This window comes from Vicia villosa, unplaced genomic scaffold (genome assembly GCF_029867415.1).
Source record: "Vicia villosa cultivar HV-30 ecotype Madison, WI unplaced genomic scaffold, Vvil1.0 ctg.004343F_1_1, whole genome shotgun sequence".
Lineage (NCBI taxonomy): Eukaryota > Viridiplantae > Streptophyta > Magnoliopsida > Fabales > Fabaceae > Vicia > Vicia villosa.
This window is the reverse complement of record NW_026706416.1, coordinates 52,236-60,011: the sequence shown is the minus strand read 5'-3', so window position 1 is coordinate 60,011 and position 7,776 is coordinate 52,236.

Below are 7,776 nucleotides of genomic sequence, written 5' to 3'. Positions count from 1 at the left end.
AAAAGATAAAATAAAATAAAATAATTTATATTTTTACAAAATTATATTTATAAGTTATTTTTAAAAAATTATAAAAATAAATTTAAAAATGTATTAATAATATTATAAGTTGATTTAATAAGCTCTTTCATAGAGTATCACAATTTATGACATAAGATAAATTTAAATAAATCAATCTAAATAGATCTTTAAAAATTGAAATTAAAATAATAATAATTTAAGAGTGAACACATGAATCGTCCACCATAGGAGTCATCATATCACAAATACACATTTGTATAAAAAAACAAGTATGCAAACCCATACCCATGTACGGGGAATCCAGAAGCGCGTTAATGCCTCGACTAGGTTATAAAATACACACCCTCGATGAGTTACACCCATGCCTATTGCCAAGAGACTCGTACAAGCACACTGCAAAAATAGTTAAGCAGGTTCGCACAAGCCTATTTGGCCGCGAGATGACATTAGCCGAAATGGCGTCATTGTCCCGGTAACCACCTTTACGCACGTGTGTTCACACCAAGTACTGAACCGTCGTCTTGACACATGAGCCCATCGGGCGAAAGCCTAGTGCTTAGTCTACTTGACTTCACTAGAGGTGAGTTACCGATTATGTATCAGCCTACATGGCCACATAACCCCACCATACCGAGCACGCAAGTGTGTTAACGCCAAGTGAGTAAAAAGCCCCGTACGGCACTCACGAGCACACTGCAACGGTAGCTCAGGTGTGAGCCCCAATGATCATAAGATCGAGCTATAACATGGACCACAAAGTCCGGGACACTCCATTGACCACAAGGTCGGAGTCATGTTCCCAACCTAGCCCCTGGCCTGCTTCGATTCAAGCATACACAAGAATATCAAGCGCAAAGTCATATAAGACAAACAGATCCGAATGCTTAACCGAAACATTGGACATCAGCACATTTTCATGTTACATCACATTGCATTCATAAAAGCATTAAGGAACAATTAATAGTAGTTGCATTAGCACATTCATGATCATATACGACATAGCATGTTCAAATATTATTAAGTCAACATTCTGGTTTGGGGACCTATTTCATTAGATAGTACATGTTACTAGCTTTCCAACGATATAAAGTTTGCGCGAAACAGACTTACGACGCAAAAGTTATGAATTTTCGAAGTTTTGGAAAATCTGCCCAAACAGTGATGTAACGGGTTACATGAATCATGTAACCGGTTACATGACCCAAAAATTGCGTTTTTCACCCTTTTTCACACATGTAACCGGTTACATCAACCATGTAACAGGTTACATGACTGACAGTCCCAAAAATTCTGCATTCTAAAGCTTCTAAATCCATTCCAACTTTAATTTAAACCAATCCAACATGCTATAACATTCTAAATCATATTTCTACCTACACATATCAGAATTTAGCAAGTAAAGAAACATTGATTATCAACATGCAATTAGAATTACTCATCAAAAGCATACTAGTATCAAGGTTCATTAATTATCTCTCAAAATCCCAAAACCCCAAATACAACCCTTGCATGCAATTTCCCAAGATTCTATCTAAAGGAATCACCATGGATTTAGAGAGGTTATGAGGATACTCTTGCTGCCATTGAACTCTCTCCTTGATCAACACTTCACCTCTAACATGATCAAACCCGTAACCACTCTTTAACATACATTCAGCATAGACCACCCAACTTCAAACCTATTTATCTCCATCAATACAGCACCTACAAATGTGAACCATATATGCAAATCGTAGAGAATTTTGTTAGCTTTCCAACGAGACCAGAATCGTTACGATCGGAGTTACGAGCAGAGAGATATTACTGTTTTAGTGGAGCTGTACCAAGAGTTGCGAAAATGAAGAAGATGGACATGGCTTCTTCTTTCTCCCACTTGCTTCTAAGTTCTCCTCTCTCAAAAATTCTGACTTGTCACAACTAACCAACCAAACATGCCCTTATGATCATGCAAAGAGATCAAGGTCCATAATGCCCTCCAACTAAGTGGTAATTACCAAGAGGCCACTTAGTTGGATTCTAACTAATCCACTAACTTTTCTTAATAAATCCACATATATACCTAATTATGCTTAGACAATTAGGGATGTTACATTCTCCCCCCCCCCCCCCCCCCCCCCCCTTAAATAGAATTCGTCCTCGAATTCTCTCCGATCACCACGAAAACAACTCTTCATGTTTACTCCAACGAGGGGATGAATATTCTTTTCTCCTTTAGGAAACCTTACGACTCCGTCTGAGTGTCATTCCAATTGAAGAAACGTAATCTGCCAAACTGGTGTCCCACTATTCATGATCAGAAACTCTAATCCTCACGCAACCCATCTTTGCAGATACTTCGTCTTAACATACCCCGGAAAAGATTCTTCCAAGGTCCTAGACCTTCACTGCTCCATACTAGATTTCATAACTTCAGGAATTCTTAGCAATCCACTTATGTCGGATATCCTTCGTTTCATTCTCTGGTGTGCTCACCCTCATTTAACAAACATTACTGATTCACTCAGCTCCTTGAATTACTTCCCATTCGAGAATTCCTGCCACAATATTCCTTTCTGCAATGACACTTTAATTACTCTTCACGCGAGTCCATACGGTGGCATTTAAATGATTACCAAATTCCCTAGGTCTTAATTCCTATCTTCTTGATGCTTAGGATGGTCGTTCCAAATTTACTTTTGCTTATGCAACTGAACCTCCTTACTCAATTCTCACCTCAGTCCTAGTCGTATCAATCATTACCGCAATCCACGATGGTGTAGCATCCCACAACCATAGCATTGATGTCCAACAACTTCGCATAAGGTTTTGCCCACAAAGGTGGACTCCAACGATTAACCTGCGACCATTGTCCAGCTATTCATGCACGCTCACAGTGCACAAGACATAACCACGAAGAACTTGCGCCAATTGAAATCCTTCACTTATACTCGGCATTCTAGTGGTCAAGACATACTGCCTAACTCTCGATACTTATAGGCTCAACCAATGGTCTAAGAATATCTGATTATATGCCAACCTCAAAGTCCCTTCTAGGCTAGCCCATTCTTATTCTAGACTTATCTGGTCCTTCCTTCATCTGTTGCGCTACTCTGATATCGACCAATCACACACGTCCCGAAACCTCTGATATGGGTTGTGTTCTTGGTATTGGTCTTGCTGTTGGTAAAGTGGTTGGGACTTAGTTTGAAATGAGTTGTACTCTTGATAGTTGTGATGTTGGGAACTGTACTTGGGTTTGTTCCGGAACTAATTTGAATTATATAATTTTTTTTGTGAGAAATTAGTACTCTTCATTTTATAAATAATTTAATTATTTTGAATGACGATTATCCAAACCGAATGAAAAACATTCGTGCGCCATGTCAACAACATACGCTAACCAACATGACTCATTCCCATTACGTTCTTTTTTGGGTCAACATTACCGTTGTTAATACCACTGTTTTAGTACTATTATTAATTAAGATGACATGATCTAATGATATTGACCATGATCCACTATGAGCCATCCATTTTTTACTTTCCTAATAATTAACTAGTAGTGCAGTTTTATATATATAAAAATTGCATAAGAATTCAGATATGATGCAAGAACATTCATGAATCTAAATACCATATATAATTAAATTAAATAGTATATGATAGTAAATGAGAATGAACACACGTGAGGTTTTCTTTCCGTTAATTTGAATGACGAAAACAGATACATGAATGATTTCCTTCTTTGAAATTCATGGTTGAAGACAGGCTCGTTTTATTTCCATGGATTAATGCATTGCATGGAGCAGTCTTTTAACGACAAGGGGTGACTTCTTATCCAAATAAACATGTTATGATATTTTAATATTAAATAAATCAAATAGATATGTATAGTTACAATACAATATGTATAAATTATTAAATGTCATCAATTCAATAATTGATTTAAATTTTTTTATTAAAAATTAGTTTTATAAATTATAATAAAAATTCAACAATTATAATTTTTTTAATCTATATGTAGACTTAATAACTCTTAGATTACACACAAAATCGTGAATATATCAAGGTTTAAAGTTGTTGAACATCTTTCCCCTGAAAATAGTTGCGCAACTCGATTATAAATAGTGTCCGGAGAGTTATCGATAAGATTTTCAATATAGTGATTCCTACATTTTCATGCTCCACAAAATAATTGAGAAAACTGCTTGTTGATCTTGATTAGAGACCTGTAAGAAAGAAAAAAATCAACAGAAGCAAAAGCTCCTCCATTATTGATCAACTACTACAACCAGGGCCGGTCCTGACTTTTTAGAGGCCCAGGGCAAATAATAAAGATGGCCCCTGATAAATAATATAATTTTTTTAAAAAAAGAAAAGAACATCATCTATTTAAATTGTAAATAGCACCACCAACAAAAAAATAATTAACTCTAAAAAATTTCTCTTAAGATAGCTCAACTGGTGGGATATTCAAATTCTCATCAGACTGTGTTTTTCTTCGAATTACACGCCTTTAAAGAAATACTGGATAAATATTCAATTCAAAGGCAATTTCTGTAGCATAATTCAAGGCATTTTTAAAATCGATTTCTCTATATTCCTTAAAAAATGAAATCAAACTTTCTAATCTTAGGAGGCAATTGAGGAGGCATAGAGGAATATGAAAAAAATTAGAACTTGAAATTAAAGTTGATCAATCCCAAAGAGTTGAAGTTGAACCAATAAATTTTACTGCGTTGAAGTTGAACCAATAAATAAAAAATTAAGAAATAATTAATAAATAAAATTAACATTTACTTGAAATTCAAATAAACAAGTAGCAACAGTAAAGTATCAATCAAAGCAAAACATACAATTTCTTGACTATTACTTTTAATTTTTGAAGAATTTATATCAAAACAATGTCTGTTATAACAAACACCATCAGACTAAAAAAATTTCAATTTTAATTTGTATGAAGAATTTATATCAATTGAACAATGAAAAATAAATAAGAAGAAATCACCAATTAAAAAAGAAAAAAATTAAACAACTAAATTGAATTTTAATTTTCCCTTTTATTTTAGAGAAGAAGAGAAGAAAAAGTCACCGTTTTCTCAGAAGTAAATTTTTATTAGATTAATATTTATTTATATATTAATAATATATAGGGATACTTTTTAAAAAAAAAAAAAAAAAATCTATGCTGTATACATATGCCTTTTCACGCTTTTCATTGTATTTAGCAAAAAAAAAAAAAAAACAACAAAAAAAGGTATCATGCAGCAAAAAAGGCTAAAAATTATGAAGGTGCCAAGACTTGAACACGCCTCCTTTAAGTTTATGGACTAAGTTCTGTTCCGCTGGACCACATACATAACAACGCATTATTTCCAATACGAAATATATATATATAAATTTCAACTTTTAATTTTTAAAGCCCATAACAATTAATTTGAGGCCCCCTATTATTTGAGGCCCTGGGCTGTGGGCCTGGTTGCCCTGGCCCAGGGCCGGCCCTGACTACAACATAGACCAAAATCCCATTTTTTCCAAACACTCAATATTCTTCGGGCATTGAAAAAAATAAATGGTTGTTATTCTCATCTCCTTCCCTATAGACAACACAACTAGAAGGACATTTAACACCTTTGTCTAATTGTCTTATTCTTGTAGGAACATAATTCTTACATAGACGCAACAAAAAGTTCTTAACCCTTGGGGGGTTCTTTATATTCCAAATCAAGTCTCATTTTTCATTAATCTTGAGGTGAGAGGTGTCAATGGCTTCTTTAATACAATAGCGATAACCACTACGTACGAAGAACCTACCATTCTCTTTAAACTTCCATACTAACTAATCCACCTAAACCGCCTAAAATAAAGGAGTATTGGGATTGTGCCCAATATCAAAATCCAAAAAATCACATTTAGGAAAATACCTAGCCTTATAGAGGCGAGTGACTAGGTTATGTGGATTAGTCATGAGACTCCAAGCTTGTTTACTAAGCATAACTTAATTGAAAGCGCTTATATTTTTTTTAATCCAATATCACCTGCATTTTTAGGCATAGACAAATGATCCCAAGATAGCCAATTAATTCTTTTAGCTCAATCTCTTTTATGACCCCACCAGAACGAATTCATCATTTTTTTCAATTTCATCACTTAATGAGGAAGGTAGCAAAAATATACTCATGATATAAGTTGGAATAGATTGAAGAACATATTTAATAAGAGTTTCTCTCCCTGCTTGAGATAGACTTTTGATGCTCCAATAATTGATTTTTTTTCATTCAAATTCTTCCAATGGTCCATTTAAAAATGCTGACTTTACATCTAATTGATGTATCTTCCATCCTTTGTATGTTGCAATCGACACAATAATCCTGATTGTCTCCAACCTTGAAACAAGTGCATAGACTTTATTGAAGTTGATACTGAGATTTTGTAGAAAAACTCTTGCCACTAGTCTTGCCTTATACTTGGAAATTATACTACTTGGCCTCAGTTTCAGCTTGAACACCCACTTCACATCAACTCTCCTTTAGCTAGATCTTTCGACAAGTTCCTCGGGTCTAATTTTCCTCAATTGCTCTGAGTTCTTCTTTAATGTCTGCCAACCAATTTGAAGCAGTCATGGCTTGATCCAAATTAATTTATTCTGATTCAACCATCATCATTTCTTTTTTTATTAGATCACCATCTGCATCAATTGCTTGATTTGAAAATATCTCATATCCAAATAGCCTTGTCGACTCAGTTCTTGTTCTAGTCGATCTTCTAACATTATTCTCGAGTGGTTCTTCATTTTGAATGGTTATGTCCTCATTTTGTTGGTATGCTTCAAACAATGTTGAGATTGTCTCTTGCATATGTCGAACTGACTCTTGAGTCCAATTCCACCCTTTAATTTCATCCACCAGAACAATTCCTACTAATCACCATTTTATCATTATTTAGAAAATTTAACTTGTATGCACTAGTCGAATGATAACTTATGAGCATCATGGCTTGACTTTGATCATCTAGCTTCTTCGTCAACTGCTCAGGTACATGCCAGAAATACATTGATTCATAAAATATAAGATGACTATGTTAGAACATGAAATGTTCTGATAATATTTTCTAGTTTTGATGATAACATTATATATGAATTTTGTATAAGACAATGTGGTACTCTAATAAATTATGTTTTCCATTTCAGAAAAAATACAAAAGAGTATGCACTACATCAGCTTTCAGATGCTCTGACCCAGATGTTCTAGATGGCCTCATCAGATCATGTCAAGCAGAAGCAAGTTCTGAAGCTCTAAAGGTATCACGCTCTGAAGAACTCTCAAAAGGCTGAAGCGCTAAAGTTCTATCAATGCACCAAACGCTGGAAACACTGATATTCAAATAGACTTGCAAGTCTGAATCCAGTACAAAAGCAAATGATGAAAAGCTATAAAGTCTAGTCTGTGCGTCTGACAAAAGGAACGTTGGAAGTATGGCTACAAAAGGCAAAGTCAGAAGTAGCAGTTAATGCAAGGCTCGAGGTAGTTGACAAAAGTGTGAAACATTAAATGCAGCACTGTACTGTACACACAAAGCATTTAATGTAGTACTATTCAACGGTCATATTCTCATGCCTATAAAAGGAAGAAGTCAGCAAGGAGAAACGTTAGAAAAGCCTACGTTCATTCTTTACACATTCTCATCATCTGACTCTAAACTTTCTCACGAACAAAGATGCAATCTTTATCTTCAAGCTCACATACTTTTGTATTCTTAGTGAGATTTAGATCTTAA